This window comes from Salarias fasciatus, assembly GCF_902148845.1.
Source record: "Salarias fasciatus chromosome 7 unlocalized genomic scaffold, fSalaFa1.1 super_scaffold_4, whole genome shotgun sequence".
NCBI lineage: Eukaryota > Metazoa > Chordata > Actinopteri > Blenniiformes > Blenniidae > Salarias > Salarias fasciatus.
The window spans coordinates 28,247,086-28,254,111 of NW_021941229.1; the positions used below are offsets into that span (position 1 = coordinate 28,247,086).

At 49.2% G+C, this 7,026-nt stretch overlaps 2 long non-coding RNA genes across 3 annotated transcripts; one reads left to right on the top strand and one right to left on the bottom strand.

Moving 5' to 3' along the window:
* Nucleotides 1-638: 638 nt before the first annotated feature.
* On the bottom strand, nt 639-2,850 carry LOC115383479 (uncharacterized). Of its 2 annotated transcripts, none has more exons than XR_003930674.1 (3): nt 2,700-2,850; nt 1,955-1,998; nt 639-1,877 (listed from the first exon to the last, which is right to left on the bottom strand). It is a non-coding gene; the product is annotated as an uncharacterized LOC115383479 (long non-coding RNA). The 2 variants fall into 2 exon arrangements; XR_003930673.1 differs by having other exon boundaries at nt 2,690-2,850.
* A 239-nt stretch (nt 2,851-3,089) lies between these two features.
* Nucleotides 3,090-3,819, top strand: LOC115383480 (uncharacterized). The gene is made up of 3 exons (XR_003930675.1): nt 3,090-3,210; nt 3,326-3,420; nt 3,608-3,819. It is a non-coding gene; the product is annotated as an uncharacterized LOC115383480 (long non-coding RNA).
* The last annotated feature ends 3,207 nt before the right edge of the window (nt 3,820-7,026 follow it).

The following is a 7,026-nucleotide window of genomic DNA, read 5'->3' on the forward strand; positions in this document are numbered from 1 at the left end:
CCAGCTGGATGTTCCTGTGGTGAACAGAGTCTCTCCTGGACAGTAGAGTCTGAGCCTCTGGCACCGGGTCCCGCTCTCCAGGGCCTGGTCCCTGGTCCCTGGCTCCTGGTCCCTGGTCCCTGGATCCTGGTCCCTGGCTCCTGGTCCCTGGCTCCTGGTCCCTGGTCCCTGGCTCCTGGTCCCTGGCTCCTGGTCCCTGGCTCCTGGTCCCTGGCTCCTGGTCCCTGGCTCCTGGCTCCTGGTCCCTGGCTCCTGGTCCCTGGCTCCTGGTCCCTGGTCCCTGGCTCCTGGTCCCTGGCTCCTGGTCCCTGGCTCCTGGCTCCTGGTCCCTGGCTCCTGGTCCCTGGCTCCTGGTCTCTGGTCCCTGGCTCCTGGTCCCTGGCTCCTGGTCCCTGGCTCCTGGCTCCTGGTCCCTGGCTCCTGGTCCCTGGTCCCTGGCTCTCCACTCTCTATCAGTCAGATGTGACGTTACACACCACAGAGCTTCAGTGATAAACATCCGACACACAGCAGCTGCCTGACTTCATCACATTATCAGACCAGAGAAAAGTTTCTTCACTGCAGTTATTTTTATTGACATTTCATTAAACTGAACTCGACTCGACTGCAGAGAACAAATCCACAGACAACAACATGAATGAATGTAAGAATGAATTTATTTCAAACATAAAAAATGAGTTGAAAAACAAAGAACAGAATACAAAGAAAACAGATCTGAAGAGGAGCAGGAAGTAATAAAACATGTTTAATTTGTACGTAATATTATTTTGTTGTGTACTTTTGTAACAGGTTATGTACAGAGCATCATATGTCAGCAGGAACTAGAAGAAAATGGAAGAAACAAAACAATCAGGAGCTGGCGATTGAACGAATGTCTTCTCAACACGTCCGCTCCTCCCGCTCCTCCCGCCTCTTTCCCCTGATTGGGCTGGTAAAATTTTAACTGAGTGAAACCACTGGTCTGTGGAGCGCTACAAGATGGGATCTGCAGGATTTAGGAACTGAATCAGGCCCATCAGCTGTGCAGGGTTAATATTCTTTAAACCTGAATGAAATCCAAAACAGTGAAGGAACGAACAGATCCAGGAAGCTTCCAGGAGGAAGTGGAGGGGCTGTGTGTGTGTGTGTGTGTGTGTGTGTGTGTGTGTGTGTGTGTGTGTGTGTGTGTGTGTGTGTGTGTGTGTGTGTGTGTGTGTGTGTGTGTGTGTTCTCTTCACTTCCTGAACTTTGCCAGTTCCTCCCTCATCAGACAGAAGTCCTCAGTGAGCCTCTGGCTCTGATCAGCTGACTGAATGATGGCGTCTCTCAGCTTCTGGTCTTCTTCAGGTGTTGCAGTGACTCTGAAAACGTTCACGAGCAGCAGCAGCAGGCCGGTTACTGATTGAATCAACACCGCCACCACATGAACAGCTCCTCCACTCTTCTTCTTCAGCTCAGACACCTGATGGAGGACCTTCTGAAGATCCTCCACATCTTTCAGGGACTCTTCAGCCTGATACTTGGAGACGTTCTCCTCCAGATCTTCACATGTTTGATGGATTTGAACCAAGAGCTGCTTCATCGGTTCAACAATCTTCATCAACTCTTCTCCCAGATTCTTCACCTCTTCAGCACTTCCACTCTCACTCATCATGTTAGTGACATTTGCTCCGGTTGTTCTTAGACCATCTGTTCCTCTCTGCATGTCTTTGACTTCTTCAGAAATCCTCAGAAGCTCCTCCACGATCTCCCTCATCCTTGGTTCATTGCTGTTGAGCAGCGAGGTGAAAGAATCTGAATCCAGCTGAAGTTTATTGACCAGACCTGACAGGTCAAACGGCTGGTCTCTGCTGTGCCGTCTCCGTCTCCTTGGAGGTGAATCCATCTCTTGAAGGTTCCTTTAAAAACAACAAATAAATAGTTTCAAACCCTCTGAAGTGATTTCCTGGATGTTTTCTTTCATTCGGTCTCTCACCGGCCTCCAGCCTCGGGGGGTCTGGGGGCTCCAACCTCTTCTTCCTAGAGGAAATCAACCAGCAGTGAAAATATCTCATCAGGACAAAACCCCATCATGCACTACAGCTCTACAAAAATAACACAAAATACTCTGCGTTCACATGAAACTCATAGGAAAGAAGCAGCAGACAGAACAGGAGCTCCTGCTCTTCCTTCAGTTCTGCTCTCATTAAACATCAGGTCTTCACTGCGGTCAAGACAGCCGCACTCTGACGGTCAAGCCAGCCACACGGTGTTTAGCGGGGTGTTTAACATATTCTCAGCATTACGGTAAATGTCAGTACTGCAAAATAAACATCAAGCTCCGCGGATCAAAACTCACCTTAATTCATTAATTAATGAATAGATGACACATTAATACTGTTGGTGAAAAACAACGGAACAACGAAGCTTTAAGTAAAGCTTTAATAATGCTGATTTGGATCAGTCATGTCAAAGAATCTGCCAATAATTGAACTAAAACGCTGCTTTTCCATCAAAATATCAATAGAAACTCCTGACAGGCTTCAGAGTGGGCTGGGTCGACCGCAGTGAAGAACTGAGAGAATATTCCCCCATGCTGCCACATCGTGCTCACTTTAAACTCACTGTGAAATACTCTCGACACAAACTATGTTCAAACTCTAACGCTGGTTCTGCGCCCCAGAGAGACCAAAGCTGTTACAGAACTCTGAACTGAAGGACCTGATCTCACCTTTACACACCTGAGCTTCAGGAAAAGACGCGGTTATCCGTGCGTGACGCTGGAAGCTGCGGTGCAGTTCGAAGTGAAACGCAAATAAACGCAGATAAACCTTCTAGAAAAGGTCCAGCATGGAAGATAAGCATCAGCGTCGGTTTGAAAAAACTTTCACTTTTGAATTCAAACGTTCAACTGACAGGTGGTTTGATGAAGATAAGGAGGAGCTGCTCTCTCTCTGTCTCTCTCTCTCTCTCTCTCTCTCTCTCTCTCTCTCTCTCTCTCTCTCTCTCTCTCTCATAAAAGAGGAAAGTGGGGTAAATATTATAAAACTATTTAAATGTTCAGACTTCATGCTATATTTAAATGTTCATTCATTAAATTGTTTAAAAGGTAAATGACCTGCTTGTCGTGTTGAAGGTGCATTAATTCAGACCCCAGCAGGAACTGAAGAGTCACATCAGTCCATCTACTGAAAGAGGGATTTCTGCCTGTTTTGACTGTTTTAGTGGATTTTATCAGCCCAGCTGAAGACGGTAAACCGTTCATTAACAGGTTTTCCTCCTGATCAGCAGCTTTTAATGCTGATATGGACACAAGAAGCTCAGCTGGTGTTCTAAAGGTTCATTCTGGTGTTTCTGCTTCCTCCAGGTCGAGCCATCGGCAGAGCAGCAGCACCAACCGTCCTCCTTCCTCCAGGACTTCTGGGCCAGAACACAGTGACCCCGTCAGCCACTGATGCCCAGGTTCAGTGAAATGATGAGTCTGGTCGTTACTGAAGCTGAGGACAGGGATGTGATTTCTGTTGACGTGTCTCTGACTCTGCTGACGCTGTAATGACACGAAGCTGGTTGAAGGTGTTTGTATCAGAATGTTGATGTTTATTTCTCTTCCTGTGAACCTTGTTTGTCTCGTGCTGTCCTGGATGTTCAGGATTTAAAGTCCAGCTGTTCTGGATGTGTTGCTGACAGTCCATCAGAGAGAAGCAGACCTCACAGCTGCTGGAAGCTGCTTCACTCCGCCTCAGCTTCCCCACTGGTCTGGCGCTGGACGCCCCCTGCTGGTACAAACGGGGAATGGCAGAGACAGTCTGAACACGAGACTCAACAAACCATCAGAACAGGAACTTATTCCTGTTTAGTTTGGAGGCTGTGAGTTTCCAGCTGGGGGGTCAGTCTTCCTCCTTCCTTCTACTAGAGGCTGTTTCCTCCACATGTGGACTGATGAAGGCTACCTTCAGTCTGGTCTTCAGTCTGGTCTTTAGTCTGGTCTTCAGTCTGGTCTTCAGTCTGGTCTTTAGTCTGGTCTTTAGTCTGATCTTCAGTCTGGTCTTTAGTCTGGTCTTTAGTCTGGTCTTCAGTCTGGTCTTCAGTCTGGTCTTCAGTCTGGTCTTTAGTCTGGTCTTCAGTCTGGTCTTCAGTCTGGTCTTTAGTCTGGTCTTCAGTCTGGTCTTCAGTCTGGTCTTCAGTCTGGTCTTTAGTCTGGTCTTCAGTCTGGTCTTCAGTCTGGTCTTCAGTCTGGTCTTCAGTCTGGTCTTTAGTCTGGTCTTTAGTCTGGTCTTTAGTCTGGTCTTCAGTCTGGTCTTCAGTCTGGTCTTTAGTCTGGTCTTCAGTCTGGTCTTCAGTCTGGTCTTTAGTCTGGTCTTTAGTCTGGTCTTTAGTCTGGTCCTCAGTCTGGTCTTCAGTCTGGTCTTCAGTCTGGTCTTTAGTCTGGTCTTTAGTCTGGTCTTTAGTCTGGTCTTTAGTCTGGCCTTCAGTCTGGTCTTTAGTCTGGTCTTTAGTCTGGTCTTTAGTCTGGTCCTCAGTCTGGTCCTCAGTCTGGTCTTTAGTCTGGTCTTCAGTCTGGTCTTCAGTCTGGTCTTCAGTCTGGTCTTTAGTCTGGTCTTTAGTCTGGTCCTCAGTCTGGTCTTCAGTCTGGTCTTCAGTCTGTTCTTTAGTCTGGTCTTTAGTCTGGTCTTTAGTCTGGTCTTCAGTCTGGTCTTCAGTCTGTTCTTTAGTCTGGTCTTTAGTCTGGTCTTCAGTCTGGTCTTCAGTCTGGTCTTCAGTCTGGTCTTCAGTCTGTTTTTTAGTCTGGTCTTTAGTCTGGTCTTCAGTCTGGTCTTTAGTCTGGTCTTCAGTCTGGTCTTTAGTCTGGTCTTTAGTCTGGTCTTTAGTCTGGTCTTTAGTCTGGTCCTCAGTCTGGTCTTCAGTCTGGTCTTCAGTCTGGTCTTCAGTCTGGTCTTCAGTCTGGTCTTTAGTCTGGTCTTTAGTCTGGTCTTTAGTCTGGTCCTCAGTCTGGTCTTCAGTCTGGTCTTCAGTCTGGTCTTTAGTCTGGTCTTCAGTCTGGTCCTCAGTCTGGTCTTTAGTCTGGTCTTTAGTCTGGTCCTCAGTCTGGTCCTCAGTCTGGTCTTCAGTCTGTTCTTCAGTCTGTTCTTTAGTCTGGTCTTTAGTCTGGTCTTCAGTCTGGTCTTCAGTCTGTTTTTTAGTCTGGTCTTTAGTCTGGTCTTCAGTCTGGTCTTTAGTCTGGTCTTCAGTCTGGTCTTTAGTCTGGTCTTTAGTCTGGTCTTCAGTCTGGTCTTCAGTCTGGTCTTCAGTCTGGTCTTCAGTCTGTTTTTTAGTCTGGTCTTTAGTCTGGTCTTCAGTCTGGTCTTCAGTCTGTTCTTTAGTCTGGTCTTTAGTCTGGTCTTCAGTCTGGTCTTTAGTCTGGTCTTCAGTCTGGTCTTTAGTCTGGTCTTTAGTCTGGTCTTCAGTCTGGTCTTCAGTCTGGTCTTCAGTCTGGTCTTCAGTCTGTTTTTTAGTCTGGTCTTTAGTCTGGTCCTCAGTCTGGTCTTCAGTCTGTTCTTTAGTCTGGTCTTTAGTCTGGTCTTCAGTCTGGTCTTTAGTGTGGTCTTCAGTCTGGTCTTTAGTCTGGTCTTCAGTCTGGTCTTCAGTCTGGTCTTTAGTCTGGTCTTTAGTCTGGTCTTTAGTCTGGTCTTTGGAGAATATTCTCTGTTCTTTTGTTCTGACAGGTGGATTTGGAGAAGGCATTCGACCGTGTCCCTCGTGGTGTCTTGTGGGGGGTGCTCCGGGAATACGGAGTCCGGGGCCCCTTGTTAAGGGCCGTCCGGTCTTTGTATGACCGGAGTAGGAGTCTGGTCCGCATTGCCGGCAGTAAGTCGGACCTGTTCCCGGTGCATGTTGGACTCCGGCAGGGCTGCCCTTTGTCACCGGTTCTGTTCATCATCTTCATGGACAGAATTTCTAGGTGCAGCCAGGGGCCGGAGGGGGTCCGGTTCAGGAACCACAGGATTTCATCTCTGCTTTTTGCAGATGATGTTGTCCTGTTGGCTTCATCGAACCCGGACCTACAGCATGCACTGGGGCGGTTCGCAGCCGAGTGTGAAGCGGCAGGGATGAGGATTAGCACCTCCAAATCCGAGGCCATGGTCCTCGACCGGAGGAAGGTGGCTTGCCCCCTCCAGGTTGGTGGAGAGACCCTAGCCCAAGTGGAGGAGTTCAAGTATCTTGGGGTCTTGTTCACGAGTGGGGGACGGATGGAGGAGAGATTGACAGGCGGATCGGTGCAGCGGCTGCAGTGATGCGGTCGTTGTATCGATCCGTCGTGGTGAAGAAGGAGCTGAGCCGAAAGGCGAAGCTCTCGATTTACCGGTCAATCTACGTTCCCACCCTCACCTATGGTCATGAGCATTGGGTCATGACCGAAAGGACAAGATCCCGGATACAAGCGGCCGAATTGAGCTTCCTCCGTAGGGTGGCTGGGCGCTCCCTTAGAGATAGGGTGAGGAGCTCAGTCACCAGGGAGGAGCTCGGAGTAGAGCCGCTACTCCTCCACATCCAGAGGAACCAGCTGAGGTGGCTCGGACATCTGTTTAGGATGCCTCCTGGACGCCTCCCTAGGGAGGTGTTCCGGGCATGTCCCACTGGGAGGAGACCCCGGGGAAGACCCAGGACACGCTGGAGAGACTATGTCTCTCAGCTGGCCTGGGAACGCCTTGGGATCCTCCCAGAGGAGCTGGAGGAAGTGTCTGGGGACAGGAAGTCTGGGCGTCCCTGCTGAGACTGCTGCCCCCGCGACCCGGCCCCGGATAAGCGGTAGAAAATGGATGGATGGATGGAGGTGCTGCTCCTGACCTCTGACCTCGTTATAGCTGCTTCATATGTTTGTTCCAATAGTTCAGTTTCTTCTAACAGTTTTATATTTCAGAAAGACGCTGACAGAAGCTCAGTAGCAGCAGGAACAAACCCACTGATCACAGCTTCACGCCGCCTGCCTGCCGTCAGCAGGAAGAATGAAGACTTTTCTGGAATAAACTGAGGTTTGAAGCCGACTTCAGCTCAGACGGCATCAGTTCTTCTCCAGCACTGATCAGCATG